Genomic DNA, 6640 nt, shown 5'->3' with positions numbered 1-6640 from the left:
CTGATTCTTGCCATGCACTGAGATGGTGAGGTAGTGGCAAGGGGGCCCTACTTTTAAAGAGTCTCTGTTCTACTTGTATTCAAAACTCTCCAAGGTTCAAACACAGGCAAACATAACCATCCCTCAGGCCTGAGTTCCAGGAGATGCCATTTCATAAGAGACAGTAACAAACCTTTATCATTGTCTTTTTGTGATATTGAAATTCTTTATTCATTCTAACTTAGAAATGTTGGATTCTTGTGTTATAAAACTAGAAACTTATAGTTAATAGCTAACAACGAACGTAGATCCTGTGCTGATGACTTACTGTAATTATTCTATTTATTCTCATAACAATTTCAAGTTATAAACAATTGCCCATGACAAAAGATAAAATGGAAGGCTAATTACCTCACCCAAGGTTGCACAACTATAAATGCTGACACTGAGACAGAACTGCAGCATCTTGATAATCAAGCTTAACCACCAGACTGCAGCAATTCTGTTCTTAGTGTTTTAGTCATAATCTAGAATTTGTCTTTCAACAATCAACTGATCAGACACCACATGCCAAGCACTGCCTGGGCATTGGACACAATACTAAGTGAGTTTATTTTCTATTTGTATAGAAAATACAAGCATATCAGGGCTGGAGAGATGGCTCAGTGGTTAAGAACTGTTCTTACAGAAGACACGGGTTTGAATCCCAGCACCCACATGGCAACTTACAACTGTCTGTAACTCCAGTTCCAGGGGATCGACAACCTCTTCTGTCTTGTGCAGGCATTGCATGATACAGGTGCACTTACCTACATGCAGGCAATACACGCATACATATAAAATAAAAATAATAAATAAAATATTTTTAAAAAGAAAAATAAATAAAAATAAAAAATAAAAGCAAGCATATCTATAATAGAATTCAGAAAGGTGTTACAAGAAAAATAGAGTATAGGAGGTCAGGGGTGAGTGCACTGTAGACAGGAAGGGGGGGTGACTGTTTAGTTCAAGTCTGGATGGTCTGTTGGGATATGAACTGTGATCCCCACCCAGTGGAATAGATACAGGAAGATTTGGAAAGCTAAGTGACTTCCCCAAGAACCCACAACAGACAAGAAATAAAGACAAGCCAAATCTATTCTCTACTGATTTTTCAATATGCCGTATTTAGTTTGTCTAATAATACTTCAACTTGAAATACATATCCACAAATGTTCAGCTTTAAGCACAGATAATCCCCATATACTCATTTTTTCATTGTTGGTCCCAATAAACATGAGATCATCTAATAAAAAACAGAGTAGAAAAGCAAAAAGACATCTGGAAAAGAAAGAAAAGAAAACCTCTGAGCGCATGAATAAGCAACTGAGTTGTCCAAAATGAGATCTTTGTCTTACCCCTACTTTTAAATACTGAGATTAATAGCTGATAGTTCAGATGTGGTTTGTTTTGTTTTGTTTCGTTTTTTCTTGTCATGGTCATGGATTTGGCTTTTACAATCAGAAATATCTCCGATCCAACACTCCAATTACTAAGGGAAAATAAGAGCCAAAAAATCACAACTAACCACGTTGACATAATCTCCAGTCCTGCTCTTCCGTTTGTTTGGGTAATAGACAAATGAAATTTTGGTAACAAATTGATTTCTCTGTCTTGTGCCATGAGACCGGGCATAGCAGCAGCTGAAACTGCTGTTATGTGTCTTTGAATTGACAAATATTAATTCATCTTAAACTCTCCAAGGACATTTTAGAAAACATTACCCAGTGGGGGAAAATAAACCCCATTCAAGTAACTGATTAAATGTCTTTGTGGTTATTTTCTTCTCGTGTCTATTTTTTAATATTGGCAGGAGATCAGATAACTGAAAATTGCAAATCTCAACTACAAACTATATTACTTAAAGCAATGACACAAATTGTACTTGATAGGGGTTCAAACTTTGGATTGAGCTTCTCATAGACTGTGCATTTAGGTAACTAGAAATCAAGTAACTAATTAATTGGAATGTATTGACTATTAAATATGTGTCTTTGCCAAGATATTCCCATTGGTGCAATAGTGGTACCAACTATTGGCAATTGACAGTTGCTGGGAGAGGAAGAGTCAGTTTTCTCTAAGGGGGTGATATTAGGTAGGTTGACCTGGCTCCAGGGTATGGACCCGCACCAAAAGGCATTTGGGAAACACAAATAGGCCTGATGGGAATTTAAGAACAGAGGACATATGTGCCTTTGTAAAAGTGTGGATAACAACAGGAGTAACTCTGCCCTAGGACTTCTGATCACATTGGTTTAAAACTCATTCTAGGGGCTAGAGAGAGGCCAGAGTGTAAGGGACTTTCCATGAAAGCTCAAGGACCTGAGTTTTAATCCAAAGACAGTGGCATGCCCCACAGGGATGTGGGAGGGTCAGAGACAGGCAGAAGTTGGGGGCTTGCTGGCCAGCTACCCTGGCTGAATCAGTAACACCTTCAATGAGAGGCTCTCTCTCTCTCTCTCTCTCTCTCTCTCTCTCTCTCTCTCTCTATTTCTGGGGTTTTCAGGGTACTTAGTCCATTTTCCAAACAGAATCACTGACGTGTGGCCATTGTATATAGTATACTAAAAATTCTAAGTAGTGCTGATTTAGGATGGGTAATGGTTATTGACAAGGTATCACAGGCCAGCAGAAGGTGGATTCTTGTCCCTAGTCTTAAAATTCCTCAGCTGTCATCCATTGCCACCTCTACTACAGCAACCTATCAACCTCTGTACTGGCACACATACACACAAACGCGTGCCTCCACACACAAACACACATTTAACTTCCCGCTCAGTGTGCCCTTACTCAACACAACATTTGGAGCAGAAGGGGTCTCCTCTCTACTCAGTGTGGTTCCCTATTCCAAATATCCCATTTGATTCTCATTGAGTCATTCAACTAACACCTCTAACCTAGACCATCCAGGCCACAAGGACTTTCTGCCTCCACCCAAAATAATCAACGCCGATAATAAGCAAACAGTGGAGTTTTCTTATAAAGTAAATCCTGTGGTCTGATTATAAAATGAGATATTTTTGTCTTCTCATATAGAAACAGGAACCTCTTATGACAGCTGTTCTCTAACATCAAATAAAATTATTCCATTGACCGACCTTCCATCAGAGCCATAATGCCCCTCTGACTCTATTTCCAGCGTTTTCCCCCCACTGTGCCTCCACCTCCGCATCAGTGGCATTTACTTCTCAGTAAGGCAGTGGGAGCTAAAGAAAGTCCTGTAAACCCCTTCGTTAGGCTGTACTTTTAGCTGGTCAGTTCCCAGTTCATGCCTATGAGCCTGCAAAAGACGCTGAAAGGCAAAATAATGTAACACAGATCTTATTTTTCTTTAGAAATTATTTCCTAAAAGTGATATATTCCTGGCCAAGAGTCTGACTTTCAATTTAGTTAATTTTTTGATCATGTATAATTGAGACATTGACATCAACAACATGTAAAGTGTATTAGTCAGGGTTCTCCAAAGAAACAGAACTGGTAGAATGAATATATATGTATAGAGATTTATCAGCTTAGCTTACAGGATAGAGTCCGAGTAGTCCAACAATGGCTGCACCACACTGGAGAGGCTGAGAATCTGTAGTCGCTCCATCCACGAGGCTGGATGTCTCAGTAGTCCCAACCTGGCGCTGAAGGTCTGACCAATTCCAAAAGATCAGCTAGTCTTCAGTCTACAGCAGCAAGATGAACTCACAGCGAGAGAGAAGGCAAACAGCAAGAAGCCTGGAGTTCTCCTCTGCCGTGGCCTTTTATATGGGCTGCCATCAGAAGGTAACACCCACATTTAGGGCATGTCTTCCAGTTTCCCATCAAGAAGATCTCTCTCATTTCAGTTAATCCCAGATCCAGTCAAGTTGACACCCAGGATTAGCTATCACATAAAGTATCTACTTTATAATTATTCTTATTATAAAAGTATAATATAATTATAAAAACTATAAATATATGTTGGAAAATGTTTGTCAAAAAGAAAATTCAGGGCTTCAGAGTTGTCTCAGTGGTTAAGAGCATTTGCTGCTCTTGCAAAAGACCCAAGTTTGGTTCCCAGCACCCACATGGTAGCTAACAACCATCCATAACTCCAGTTCCTGGGGATCCAATGCTCCCTTATGACTTCCTCAGGCACAAGGCACACATGTGCAATGCACATACATACATGCAGTCAAGCACTCATAAACATTAAATAAAAATAAATAAATCTTGAAAAAAAAGACGTCATCTACAATCTTACTTCTAATATAGACTTACTAGTCACACTTTGACATATTTCCTACAAGGTTTTTCCTCTGTGTGTTTTTATAGATATGAGATTACTATAGTGCATTGTTCTCTGCTCTAATCTTGGTGCTTAACATCATATGTTGAATGGCTCCCTTCATGAACATAGCTAGTAATACCTACATATTTATCTGTGTGTACACTAGCTCATCTACCTTCACCTATTGCTCAATATTTAAATTTTCATAAATACCAAGGTAATCCTGTATTTAGTCAGCTGGTCAACTCTGATAAATATGTATATATACATGTCAAAAACATGTGTAAAATGACAAACGTAATAAGACCACTTAGCAAGTATCCCATACTTTTTTCAGGTATAACCATGCTTTGTTTAATAGTAGAAATACACTCTGAAAAATTTATCATTTGGCAATTTCATCATTTCATTGTTTTGAAAACAGTATAAAACACATTCATGCAATCTTAGATGGTGTGGGACAACCACTCAGCATGGCCTCTAGACAAAATCAAGAGATGTGGCAAGGGACTTAAGTTCTAGCCTCACAACCCATACTTGAAAACAAATAGAAAATGCCCAACATGGTGGCCTGTACTTTTAACCCAAGCACTGGGGAAGCAGAGACAGGAGGGTCCCTGGGGCTCACTGACAAGCTCTAGGCCAGTGAGTGAAATTTCCTCTAAATCTAAAAATAAAGAAAGGTAGGCAGACTGCACCCACGTACAGAACAACACCTAAGATTGTCCTCTGGCCTGCACGCATGTGCGCACATACACACATACACACACACACACACACACACACAGATACCACACACACACACACACAGATACCACACATACACACACACACACACACACACACACTAAAAGAGAGCAAGCACCGAACTTGAGACCGCTGTTGCAACAAAAGGCACACTGTTTATACTGTTTTATAGTCAACTATTATTTTTTTTGAGACAGGGTCTCCCTGTAGTCCCAGCTAGCCTGGAACTCACTATGTAACCCAGGCTGGCCTGGATCTCATAGAGATCTGCCTGCTTCTGCCTCTCAGATGCTGGAATTAAGAGTGTTCACCTTTTGTATACAAAGGAAGACATCCTAAAACAAAGATAAAAATGCACAGCATGGTGCAATAAATGCAAAATCCAGTAACATTCATTTCTTACCATCTTTGTGTATTGTATATCATCCCCAGCTGCACACATTTTATTTTATAGGAATGATCACACAGGTTTGTGGCCAGCAGCATGACCACTAACACATGTGTCACACACAGGTTCTGATCACTGACATCGCCAGGTGATGGGAATTTTTCTGGCCTCGTTGTATTCTTAAGGGGCCATCGTCTCATACGCATTCTGTCACTGAATGAAACATTATCATGTGGCAGTGGCTGCAATTTACATGGCTTAGATGGAAAACAGTTCTGAAGTTACATGGAACCCAGCCAGACTTGAAAATCATCCTGACTGTGGAGCTGGGGAACAGGAAGATCCACCACTCCATTCCACCCCATCCCTACTACGCAATACTGGAACCATATGGGACAAAGGTAAAGGTTGAAAACCCTAACAGGAATACAGACAGCATGCTATGTTACGGTGCATGCCTACAGCCGATTGTGGGCCGTGTGCTTTCCACTCTGCCTACCAGAAGTGCTATAAATGAGTCCATGTACAAACAGGTTGGAGCCAGCCATGAGCTCCATACATGTAAATGGTTTATTTTACTTCACAAATAAATCTTGGCTCCAAACACATACCTTTAATCCTTACTTGCAAACTCTACTTATTAAAAGGCCAAGATTCCTTGTTTTCTTGTCTTCTAGGATTTTTCTGATCGAATTATCCTCTGAAAGAAAAACTTGCTACCCTGTGTCTTCATGTGTTCCTGTTAAACCATGTCCAGCTCACTTTGTATGATACCATTGTAATGATTTTGTAGGTTTCAAAGTTGGAACTTAAATGAAATGATGGTAGCAGTGTCTTAAAATGGTCCCTCTGCCACTTTCCAAATCCCAGTTTGATATCCCTGTGCAAACCTAAATCAGAACCCCTAAAGGCTTGTGAGAATGTTAAGGACCGTGGCTGAAAACACTCTCAGAGCTGTGGAAAAGAAACTCAAGTCCAACTTTGTTCCAAATGCTGCTCAGAAGCTCAGCTATGGTTACAATGAAACTAGAATGTCTTATGACCACATGTGAGAGATGCTAAAACTCACACTTGGTTGGAGGCGGGGGCGGGGTGATTATTAGACTCACTCTTGGTCTTACAAACCAAACTATAAGGATTTGGAAGGATGAAGAGAAGAGACTAGGGAATGAAAATCCACTGCTCTTTATAAAAAGAACTGAAAGGGCTGGAGAGCTGGCTCAGTGGTT

Source organism: Nannospalax galili, unplaced genomic scaffold (assembly GCF_000622305.1).
Source record: "Nannospalax galili isolate Female #2095 unplaced genomic scaffold, S.galili_v1.0 scaffold923, whole genome shotgun sequence".
NCBI classification, from domain to species: Eukaryota; Metazoa; Chordata; class Mammalia; order Rodentia; family Spalacidae; genus Nannospalax; species Nannospalax galili.
Note: the sequence above shows the minus strand (reverse complement) of the source record.